This window comes from Coregonus lavaretus (assembly GCF_964263955.1).
Source record: "Coregonus lavaretus genome assembly, chromosome: 19".
NCBI lineage: Eukaryota > Metazoa > Chordata > Actinopteri > Salmoniformes > Salmonidae > Coregonus > Coregonus lavaretus.
In genome coordinates, this window is record NC_140006.1 from 13,099,317 (window position 1) to 13,112,814 (window position 13,498).

Here is a 13,498-nt window from a genome sequence, read left to right on the forward strand (position 1 = left end):
CTCAATTTCACATTCAAATCAGGGATATTTGATTTTGGATTAAATACAAATCTTGCCAGCTGCAGGCAACAGGCAAATCACCGTGGACATTCTACACAAGGGTTTTGCCTATGATCTGAGATAGGCACACACACCAACACAAAGCTGCCCTGTGGGATAGGGGTGTGGGGCAGATATGCTGGGACAGTCTTTTTGAAGAGTTGATCCTGTTAACGGCGTTAGACACACTCCTCTCTCCCACAGACTAACCCTCTCACACAAAACACACTGTCATATAGATACATGTGCACCCACTCGCCCATTCTAATAGAGTTTGAGGGAGACTGGAGCACGAAGCTAGACACCAGTTCTTAATCTGTCCGTCTGTCTCTGCAGGCTGCCACTGAAGATACCATGTTAAGAGAATGGAATCCCTGTTAGAATTAATGCTTAAGTTCAATCATTCTCCCCTCTGTCTCCCTCTCTCTCTCCCTCTCTCTGTAGGGTGTCATTGTGGTCTTTTGGTCACTAGATTAGTGTGGTAATAGAACTAGCTAATCTCGGCTGGTCTTATACAGGGGAGTGGCAGTGGGGTGTCTTTAATACCCAGCCAACCGTACCCTAATGTGTGTGTGACTGGGTGGAGAGAGACAGGGTTTAGACATACAAACACACACACAGTGGCATGCATGCACGCACACACACACACACAGCCAGGGTTTACATTTCTTTCAGGATTTCCATTTAAATGCATCACCTCATTGACCAACGCAATGCCAGAGGCATTCCCACGGTAACCCTAGTGTGCGTGTTTTGTGTGTGTACGTGCATGCAAGTTTGTGTTCCCGGTACTGGTAGAGAGGTGACAGGCAGTCCCCCCAGCGTAAATTAGCTTACACTGAGTATACAAAACATTAAGAACACCTGCTTTTCCATGACATAGACTGACCAGGTGAATCCAGGTGAAAGCTATGATCCCTTATTGATGTCACTTGTTAAATCCACTTCAATCAGTGTAGATGAAGGGGAGGAGACAGGTTAAATAATGCTTTTTAAGCCTTGAGACAATTGAGACATGGATTGTGTATGTGTACCATTCAGAGGGTGAATGGGCAAGACAAAATATTTAAGTGCCTTTGAACGGGTATGGTGGTAGGTGCGAGGCGCACCGGTTTGTGTCAAGAATTGCAATGCTGCTAGGTTTTTCACGCTCAACAGTTTCCCGTGTTTATCAAGAATGGTCCACCACCAGCCAATGTGACACAACTGTGGGAAGCACCCATGCCCTGACGAATTGAGGCTGTTCTGAAGGCAAAAAAGGGGGGGTGCAACTCAATATTAGGAAGGTGTTCTTAATATTTTGTACACTCGGTGTATACAGCAATACCTAGTCCCTCTTTTTTTTCTCCCTCTCTCTCCTGGTGTAGCCACCTGTCCAATTTGGCAACCTGTGCTCCCCTTATTACTGAAGCCACTGACTCGAGTCATGTGATCCATCTCCCCCGCTGCCAGTAGACAGGTAACATCTGACAGACATTAAAAGCTGACTAATGAGTCTGAGACAGACATTAGCAGCCAATTAATGAGTCTGATGTGGCATCTTACTACAGCACCTTTCACCCTAAAAACAGTTCAGGCAGTTGTGTAATAGCTCTACGACTTCTTACTTTTCTGCCGAATAGTTATCTGGAATACTTCAAATAGCGACAGCCATTTAATGGAGTCTTGTCAATGAGAGTAAGTGGCCATAATGAAAACCAACACACAGAGTCTCAGAGTAGAAATGCTGATATAATGCTGATCATAATTAATACATTGACAGGGGGGACCTGATCCTAGATGTACCCAGAGTTGAGGAGTCCTGGTCTAGAGGTCATAGAGGGGTCACTGAGGGGGTAGTTCTCGGGGTCGGGGGATGGAGGGGGTGGTCAGCAGACCTCCCATGTCTTTGTCATTGTCTATTCACGATCTCCTTGGGGAATACCAGTGTGATTAACACTAATCCTGCTGTTCTCTACAAAACCTCCTCAACCTCGTCCCCCATTACAACTTTACACTAGGACCACCAATTGCCAGTCATATTTACAGACTACAAGCCCCAGTCCCCAACCCAAAAATATTATCTTTAAGATGCACGCACCCATGCACGCATACAGAGAGAAAGAGAGAGAGGGAGAGAGCGAGAGAGCGAGAGAGAGTTGAGAGATACAGCAGCACCTCATGAAGATGGCGCCGACAGAGAAGGGCGACATCTTACAAGTTAAACCCCAACTTTGCAATATAGTGACTTTTATCGTGTTTATCCTTGTTTTGTACAGAAAGTTCATACTATTATCACACATGACCACTAAGCACTTCTGGACATCAGATACCAGTTTCATTTAAGGACCAAAAGATTGAAAGCCGTCCCATATAGATTGCAAAAAAGTTGGGAAGAGATTTTTGACGTACCGATTCCATGCCATAGTGTTTATGAACTGATATGCAAAACGACAACGGATTCAAAACGTAGAATTTTTCAATTTAAATTATTATACAAAATTATTGCTACCAATAGAATGTTATTTATATGGGGGATACAATCTTCCCAGCTCTGCAGATTTTGCTGCGAAGAGACAGAATCATTAGATCATTTCTTTTGGTACTGTCCATTTGTAGCTTGTTTTTGGTCACAGGTCCGGGAATGGCTGAAGGATTGCAATATTTACCTGGAGCTAACCCTGCAGATAGCACTACTGGGGTGATCTGAAAAGTAATAGTCAATCGATCAATAATATAATAATACTTTTAGCAAAAATGTTTATTTTCAATTTACAATCTGTAGAAACAATGAGAATAGAAGAGTTCAGAACTTTTGTGAAACATCACAGTACAGTTGAAAAATATATGGCAAATAGAAATCCAATATGGATGGTATTAAGAGATAGATGGGAGGTGTTGAATGGAGCTGAAGGATGGGACTAATAACAACTAACAACAACTAATAACAACAAGAGAACTAATGTAAAGCATACTGTGTCCATAATAAGTATATAGGTTATGGGTTGAGAGCTTTTGTGAAAGAGCACTGTTAGAAAGATATGGCATATAGAAGCAAACTGGATGGACATCATGAAAATTATAAGAAAGGTTGAGGGTTTAGGAAGTTCAGGAGTAAAAACAAACAAAATAGAATTATTGTAAAATGTACTGTGTCCATAAAATGTATATAGTATGTATAAGCTGGAAGTAGAGGCCTACGCGTTGTTGTTCACTAGTTTACTCCAATTAGGGAAGGGGTGGTGGGGTTGGAAAGTAATAAAGGGAAATATTTTTTTTTAAAGAATATGTATATATATGTATGTATGTGTATATGTATGTGTATGTATGTACAGTTGAAGTTAGAAGTTTATATACACTTAGGTTGGAGTCATTAAAACTCATTTTTTCAACCACTCCACAAATTTCTTGTTAACAAACTAAAGTTTTGACAAGTCGGTTAGGACATCTACTTTGTGCATGACACAAGTAATTTTTCCAACAATTGTTTGCAGACTGATTATTTCACTTATAATTCACTGCATCACAATTCCAGTGGGTCAGAAGTTTACGTACACTAAGTTGACTGTGCCTTTGAACAGCTTGGAATATTCCAGAAAATGATGTCATGGCTTTAGAGGCTTCTGATAGGCTAATTGACATTATTTGAGTCAATTGGAGGTGTACCTGTGGATGTATTTCAAGGCGTACCTTCAAACTCAGTGCCTCTTTGCTTGACATCATGGGTAAATGAAAAGAAATCAGCCAAGATCTCAGAAAAAAACTGGTTCATCCTTGGGAGCAATTTCCAAACACCTGAAGGTACCACGTTCATCTGTACAAACAATAGTACGCAAGTATAAACACCATGGGACCAAGCAGCCATCATTCCACTCAGGAAGGAGATGCATTCTGTCTCCTAGAGATGAATGTACTTTGGTGTGAAAAGTGCAAATCAATCCCAGAACAACAGCAAAGGACATTGTGAAGATGCTGGAGGAAACAGGTACAAAAGTATCTATATCCACTGTAAAATGAGTCCTTTATCGACATAACCTGAAAGGCCGCTCAGCAAGGAAGAAGCCACTGCTCCAAAACCGCCAAATAAAAGCCAGACTACGATTTGCAACTGCACATTGGGACAAAGATCGTACTTTTTGGAGAAATGTCCTCTGGTCTGATGAAACAAAAATATAACTGTTTGGCCATAATAACCATTGTTATGTTTGGAGGAAAAAGGGGGTTGCTTGCAAGCCGAAGAACACCATCCCAACCGTGAAGCACGGGGGTGGCAGCATCATGCTGTGGGGGTGCTTTGCTGCAGGAGGGACTGGTGCACTTCACAAAATAGATGGCATCACGAGGAAGGAAAATTATGTGGATATATTGAAGCAACATCTCAAGACATCAGTCAGGAAGTTAAAGCTTGGTCGTAAATGGGTCTTCCAAATGGACAATGACCCCAAGCATACTTCCAAAGTTGTGGCAAAATGGCTTAAGGACAACAAAGTCAAGGTATTGGAGTGGCCATCACAAAGCCCTGACCTCAATCCTATAGAAAAGTTGTGGGCAGAACTGAAAAAGCGTGTGCGAGCAAGGAGGCCAACAAACCTGATTCAGTTGCACCAGCTCTGTCAGGAGGAATTGGCCAAAATTCACCCAACTTATTGTGGGAAGCTTGTGGAAGGCTACCCGAAACGTTTGACCCAAGTTAAACAATTTAAAGGCAATGCTACCAAATACTAATTGAGTGTATGTAAACTTCTGACCCACTGGGAATGTGATGAAAGAAATAAAAGCTGAAATAAATCATTCTCTCTACTATTATTCTGACATTTCACATTCTTAAAATAAAGTGGTGATCCTAACTGACCTAAAACAGGGAATTTCTACTAGGATTAAATGTCAGGAATTGTGAAAAACTGAGTTTAAATGTATTTGGCTAAGGTGTATGTAAACTTCCGACTTCAACTGTATATGTCTATCAGAGAGACTTGAAAAGCTGCAATATTATATGTCTTACTGAAACATGGCTGGATATTAATAATATAATAATATGCCATTTAGCAGACGCTTTTATCCAAAGCGACTTACAGTCATGTGTGCATACATTTTTACGTATGGGTGGTCCCGGGGATCGAACCCATTACTTAGGCTTTACAAGCGCCATGCTCTACCAATTGAGCTACAGAGATGATGCTATGCATGTAGTACTCAGTGGATTCTCCATGCAGCGGCAAGATCGGACGGCGGCTTCGGAGAAGTCGAAAAGAGGTGGAGTGTGAAGGAAATCTCAAGTTTTTGCCCACCTGATATAGAATACCTCATGGTAAGCTGCAGACCCTTTTATCTACTAAGAGAGTCCTTATCCATAATTATCACAGCTGTCTACATCCCTCCACAAGCCAACACCACTCTGGCACTCAACAAACTGTAAACTGGGGCCATAAACAATCAGGAAACCACTCACCCAGAGGCAGCGTTTCTAGTGGGCGGAGACTTTAACGCACGGAGACTTAAAACCGTCCTGCCTCACTTCTACCAACACGTCTCCTAAGCCACTTTATTCTACCCACAGAAACACGTACAAGGCCCTCCCTCGTCCTCCTTTTGGCAAATCTGACCATGACTCCATTCTCCTGCTCCCGGGTTAGAAACAAAAGCTCAAACGGGAAGTACCGGTGATGAGCTCAATACGGAAGTGGTTGGATAAAGAAGACGCAAGGCTACAAGACTGTTTTTTTAGCACAGATTGCGATATGTTCCAGGATTCATCCGATAGCATTGAGGAGTTTACCACAACAGTCACAGGCTTCATCAATAAGTGCATAGACGATGTCGTCCCCATCGTGACTATAAGAATGTATACAAATCAAAAACCATGGATTACAGGCAATATCCACAATGGGCTAAAGGCTAGAGCTACCGCTTACAAGGAAACAGACACGGACATTGACACATACAAGAAAGCCCACTACGATCTCCAACGAGACATGAAACATGCAAAAGGACAATATAGGAGGAAAGTGGGATCCTATTTCACCAGCTCCGACACTCGTTGTATGTCACAGGGCTTGCAAACGATAATGGATTACAAAGGGAAACCCAGCCATGAGTTGCCCAGCGATGCAGAACTCCCAAACGAGCTAAATGCCTTTTATGCTCGCTTCGAGGATTATAGCTCTGTGCCTTGCGTGAAAGCCCATGTTTTTCTAGATGACTGTGTGATCTTGCCCTCCGTGGCCGATGTGAGCAAAACATTTAAACAGGTTAACATTCACAAGGCCGCCGGGCCAGACAGAATACCAGGGCGCGTTCTCAAAGCATGCGCAGACCAGCTGGCAAGTGTCTTCACTGACATTTTCAATCTCTCCTTGTCCTAGTCTGTAATAGTCAATGCTATTCATTGACTACAGCTCAGCTTTCAACACCATAGTGCCCTCAAAGCTCATCACTAAGCTAAGGATCCTGGGACTAAACACCTCCCTCTGCAACTGGATCCTGGACTTCCTGACGGGCCACCCCCAGGTGATAAGGGTAGGTAACAACACATCTGCCACGCTGATCCTCAACACGGGGGCCCCTCAGGGGGGTGTGCTCAGTCCCCTCCTGTACTCCCTGTTCACCCATGACTGCATGGCCAAGCATGACTCCAACACCATCATTAAGTTTGCAGACGACACAACAGTGGTAGGCCTGATCACTGACAATGATGAGACAGCCTATAGCGAGGAGGTCAGAGACCTGGTCGTGTGGTGCCAGGATAACAACCTCTCCCTCAACGTGACCAAGACAAAGGAGATGATTGTGGACTACAGGAAAAAAAAGAGGACTGAGCACGCCCCCATTCTCATCGACATGGTTGTAGTGGAACAGGTTCAGAGCTTCAAGTTCCTTGGTGTCCACATCACCAACTAACTATCATGGTCCAAACACACCAAGACAGTGAAGAGGGCACGACAAAGCCTATTCCCCCTCAGGAGACTGAAAAGATTTGGCATGGGTCCTCAGATCCTCAAAAAGTTATACAGCTGCACCATCGAGAGCATCCTGACTGGTTGCATCACCGCCTGGTATGGCAACTGCTCGGCCTCCGACTGCAAGGCACTACAGAGGGTAGTGCGTACGGCCCAGTACATCACTGGGGCCAAGTTTCCTGCCATCCAGGACCTCTATACCAGGCGGTGTCAGAGGAAGGCCCTCAAAATTGTCAAAGACTCCAGCCACCCTAGTCATAGACTGTTCTCTCTGCTACCGCACGGCAAGCGGTACCGGAGCGCCAAGTCTAGGTCCAAAAGGCTTCTCAACAGCTTCTACCACCAAGCCATAAGACTCCTGAACAGCTAATCATGGCTACCCGGACTATTTGCACCCCCACCCCATCTTTTTACGCTGCTGCTACTCTGTTAATTATTTTGCATAGTCACTTTAACTCTACCCACATGTACATATTACCTCTACTACCTCAACTAGCCGGTGCCCCCGCACATTGACTCTGCACCGGTACCCCCCTGTATATAGCCTCCCTACTGTTATTTTATTTTACTTCTGCTCTTTTTTTTCTCAACACTTTTTTGTTGTTGTTTTATTTTACATTTTTTTTACTTTTTTATAAAAAAATGCATTGTTGGTTAAGGGCTGTAAGTAAGCATTTCACGGTAATGTCTACACCTGTTGTATTCGGCACATGTGGCAAATACTATTTGATTTGATTTGATTTGATTTAATCCCAACATATTTCAAACTGACCACCATTGTCCCTGTTCCCAAGAGCTCCAAGGTAACCTGCCTAAATGACTATCGTCCTGTAGCACTCATCTGTAATTATGAAGTGCTTTGAACGGCTGGACACACATCAAGACCATCATCCCAGACATCGTAGACCCACTCCAATTTGCATTCCACCTCAACAGATCCACAGATAACGCAATCTTAATTGCACTTCACACTGCCCTCTCCCACCTGGACAAGAGGGGAAATAACTATGTGAGAATGCTGTTCATAGACTACAGCTCAGCGTTCAACACCAAAGTCCCCTCCAAGCTCATCACCAAGCTAGGGACCCTGGGACTTATCACCTCCCTCTGCAGCTGGATCCTGGACTTCCTGATGGGCCGGCCCCAGGTGGTGAGGGTAGGCAACAACACCTCTGCCATGCTGACCCTCAACACGGGGGCCCCTCAGGGGTGTGTGCTTAGTCCCCTCCTGTACTCCCTGTTCAACCACACGACGGTGGTAGCTCCCTGCCATCCAGGACCTCTATACCAGGCGGTGTCAGGGGATGGCCTGAAAAATTAACAAAGACTCCAGCCACCCAAGCCATAGACTGTTCACTCTGCTACCGTCCGGCAAATGATACTGGAGCTTTGGCTCTCGGACCAACGGGCTCTGTGACAGTTTCTACCCCCAAGCCATAAGACTGCTAAATAGCCAGACTGCTAAATAGCCAATGAATGGTACCCAAACTATTTGCACTGACTCTACGCACACATACTAGACTATGTATACACACTCACTCACACACACTACAATGACACTCCAACACAAAACCCACACACATTCACATACACTACATATACACACACACACACATGCATACCGACACAACACAAACACACAACATTACACATTACACATTCACACTCACTTTTACTCTCATAATTTGCTGCTGCTACTCTGTTCTCTATTTGACTTGTATTATTATCTATCCTGATGCCTAGTCACTTTACCCTGCCTTCATGTACTGTACATATCTACCTCAGATACCTCATACCTCTGCACCTTGATCTGGTACTGACACTCCCTGTACATAACTCCATTCTTGTGTATTACTTTTTTTTCCTCTTGTGTTACTATTTTAAACTCTACATCGTTGGGACGGGTTCGTAAGCAAGCATTTCACGGTAAAGTCTACACCAGTTGTATTCGGCGCATACCGGGTGAAAGTAAAGTGGTACAGTCCGGTACGGCGTTCCGGCAAAAGATAGAGTGGGGGTACACCGTATCGGCAAAACATCAGCCTATCACAATAATTTAAACAGAATGTCAAGAAAACTGTCGGCTACTACAACACTTTTTATAACTACCGCATGTCAGAGGCAATGAAAATGATTTGAAAATGGGTGGTATAGCCTATGCTCCACAATGCGATGTGGTTCGACGAGAACACCAACATTTTGCCAAGGCAGAGATGAGTGGCCGACTCCGAGACGTGCGCGGACAGCAGCGGACGCATACATTCTGGCCTAATGACAATCGCCAAATGTCATTGCACTTTTTGGTGTTTTGTGTAACAGATCTCTCTTCCCATTCACCACTGTTTGGAGGCTGGAAATACAGTACCTTCAGAAAGTATTCACACACTTTGACTTTTTCCACATTTTGTTGTGTTACAGCCTGAATTTAAAATGGAGTAAATGTATATTTTGTGTCACTGGCATAAACACAATACCCTATAATGTTAAAGTGGAATTATGTTTTTTAGACATTAAAAAAAAAAAAATAATAATGAAAAGCTGAAATGTCTTGAGTCAATAAGTATTCAAACCCTTTGTTATGGTAAGCCTAAATAAGTTCAGGGGTAAAAATGTGCTTAACAAGTCAATAATTGTGTTTAGGATGATTTTTGAATGACTACCTCATCTCTGTACTCCACACATACACTACATGACCAAAAGTACGTGGACACCATCTCATTCCAAAATCATGGGCATTAATATGGAGTTGGTCCCCCCTTTGCTGCTATAACAGCCTCCACTCTTCTGGGAAGGCTTTCCACTAGATGTTGGAACACTGCTGCGGGACTTGCTTCCATTCAGCCACAAGAGCATTAGTGAGGTCTGGCACTGATTTTGGGGGCGATTAGGCTTGGCTCGCAGTCGGCATTCCAATTCATCCCAAAGGTGTTCCAAGGGGTTGAGGTCAGGGCTCTGTGCAGGCCAGTCAAGTTCTTCCACACCGATCTTGACAAACAATTTCTGTATGGACCTCGCTTTGTGCACGGTGGCATTGTCATGCTGAAACAGGAAAGGGCCTTCCCCAAACTGTTGCCACAAAGTTGGACGCACAGAATCGTCTAGAATGTAATTGTATGCTGTAGCATTAAGATTTCCCTTCACTGGAACTAAGGGGCCTGAACGATGAAAAACAGCCCCAGGCCATTATTCCTCCTCCACCAAACTGTACAGTTGGAACTATGCATTGGGGCAGGTAGCGTTCTCCTGGCATCCTCCAAACCCAGATTTGTCCGTTGGACTGCTGGATGGTGAAGCGTGATTTATCACTCCAGAGAACGTGTTTTCACTGCTCCAGAGTCCAATGGCGGCGAGCTTTACACTACTCCAGCCGACACTTGGCATTGTGCATGGTGATCTTAGGCTTGTGTGCGGCTGCTCAGCCATGGAAACCCATTTCATGAAGCTCCCTACAAACAGTTATTGTGCTGACGTTGCTTCCAGAGGCAGTTTGGACTCTGGAGTGAGTGTTGCAACAGAGGACAGACAATTTTTACACCCTACGTGCTTCAGCACTCGGCGGTCCCGTTCTGTAAGCTTGTGTGGCCTACCACTTCATGGCTGAGCCTATTGTTGCTCCAAGACGTTTCCACTTCACAATAACAGCAATTACAGTTGACCGGGGTTGCTCTAGCAGGGCAGAAATTTGACGAACTGACTTGTTGGAAAGGTGACATCCTATGATGGTGCCACGTTGAAAGTCACTGAGCTCTTCAGTAAGGCCATTCTACTTCCAATGTTTTTCTATGGCGATTGCATGACTGTGTGCTCGATTTTATACACCTGTCAGCAGAGATGGAAACTCGAGTCTGAGACTCGGACTCGAGTTGCACTTAAATCGCAAAGAAAATGACTTGTGACTTGACTTGGACTCTAGATGAGAGACTCGTGAACAATGCAAGTCAGTACTGGGATACGTTTTTGTTGTGCATTCTGTCAGATAACATGGAACAGGCAGCATTGTAACACAGAGAAAGTAGTTTAATACAGAGGGCTGAAAAGCATTCTAGAACGGCTGCGTCATTTGTACGTTACTGTAGTTCTACAGCTAAACAATTGTAATCAGCAACAATGTCATCAGGTGGTGAGGCTTTCATTATTCAATTTGGTTACAAGAACCTGCAGTATAATGCCAGTGGCAAAAAACGAAATGCTGTTTGCAAAACTTGTCGAATTATCATTAAAGATGTTGGCGCAACTACATCTAACTTCATCTGACATTTGAAAACTCACCGCGAAAGGTCAGTTAGGCTAGCTAGCTAACAACGTTACAATGTGGTTAGACTAATAATAGCCTGTTTAGCAGATGCCAGCTTGATATAGTTAGCTTTATGTTTGTCATCTGTTAGCTAACTGGAAATGTATTACTGTCGAATATTTCTCGAAAGGTTAAGAGGTGGGTTGTCAGATAGCTAGGCCTACTTGTTAGCAGAGATTATTAAATTACATCTCAGCGCTATGCATATCATTATGGGATTTAATATACCTTCTGTTGTAGCCTGGTCCTAGGAAGTAACTTAGCATAAAACGAGAGTTCAAAGCATGCAACTTCTTGGACATTTCTGCTGAAAAATCCCATAGACCATATATATTTGTTTGTGTCCTTGTACTTCCATCTCAAGTCAGCAACAACTGTCCATCATGTTGTTCATCTGCAGGTTCACTGAATTCTGCAAAGCAAAGGTGGCCAGCGCAGGGACAGAAGGACAGAGCAGCATTGACTCATTCTTGACCACCACAGGTGTCAATGTGTACAGCCAGTGCCACCCCAGGCAGAAGGCCATAACAGAGGCTATACTGCAAGACCTGATCATTTCCTGCAACCTGCCTATGTCCTTAGTGGACAACCCTCACTTTAGGCATTTCATGTCAGTGGTAGATGACAAATATAGACCAGTAAGTAGGCCCATGTTGACCAGGCGCCTGCATGACTTAACACTGAACAAAGAGGCTACAATCAAAAGTGCCCTAGAGAAGACAGAATCAGTGTCTGTCACTGTAGATATATGGACTGACAGGACCACGAGGGGCTTCATGGGAGTAACGGCCCATTACATGGCCATGGAAGAGAAAAAAACTCCCAGACTGGAGTCAGTTCTGTTGAGCTGTGATAGATTCACAGGGTCCCACACTGGGGAAAGAATCAGTGATATGTGATAATTTTGGCATAAAACATAAATTAGATTATATCATATGTGATAACGCTGTTAATATGAAAAAGGCCTTCACAGTTTGTTTCCCCAAAGCAAGCAATGATCATGATGATGATGATGATGATGTGGATAACCCCAGCCTATGGGAAGAATTTGGTGAAGAGTACAATGCTGATGTTGAAGCTATCCAAACCAACTGCAGGCAACAGCGCTTACAGTGCTTTGCCCATTCATTACAACTGGTGATTAGAGATGGACTAAAGGAAACAAAAATCATAAACAGTGTGATGGCTAAGGTAACTAAACTTTGCAGCTTACTACATACTACCTGTGGTCTGAAAGAAGCATTTGAAGCTGAGTTCGGAGCCAATCGTAGTATCCCTGCTGCTGTGTCTACCAGATGGAATTCCATCCTCCGGCTTGTTAAAGCAGTCACCAATCTGAATCAACAAAGCCTCAATACTCTACTTGAGGCCCAAGGACACAAGGAGCTCTGCTTATCACCAAGGGAATGGAGCCAGCTATTGGAGCTAGTGGACATTTTGGACCCTTTTGTCCAGGCCACCGACCTTACTCAGGGGGAGAAAGTGGTGACTCTCAGTGCTGCCCTTCCTTGTGTACTGTCACTCAACTATCATCTGCAAAGTATACTGAGCACAAGTCGTCACCTAGTCAGTCTAGTAAAAGCACTGCAGCAGTCCCTCAAACACCGATTCCAGGGGGTGTTTGTGACTGTCAGAATGGAGCACTCGGATGAACAGGCAACAAAACATCCATTTGGTGACAATGTGTACATAATGGCTGCACTGCTGGACCCATCTTTCTGCCTGTTCTGGCTTGATCATGATGTCCTCATACCACATGAAGATAAAGCTGAATTGAAGGAGAGTCTGATTGGTAGGTACAATGCATTGCAACATGCAACATTCTCTATGCCACTTGCATTCAAATAATAATGATTTGTTTTCATGTATAATGTATCCTGTTATATTCTTGATTATATACATCATTTTATGAATTTTTTTCAGACCTTGTTTTCGCTGAGGCACGGAAAGTCACCGTTATGGAGAGCAGTAGTGGAGAAGAAGAAGAACAACCACCTGCCAAAACCTCCAGACTGTTCTCTGTCTACCGCAACAAGATCAGCAAGAAGAAAGGAGACATAAAGTCATCTGTCAGAGCAGAGATTATTCGTTACATTCAAGTATCTTCTGATGAAAATGAAGTTGATTGCTTGGATTTTTGGAGAATCCATGCGAAAGACTTTCCAAGGCTCAAGCAGGTAGCAATGACAGTGTTGGCTGTGCCTGCCACCAGTGCCCCAGTGGAGAGAGT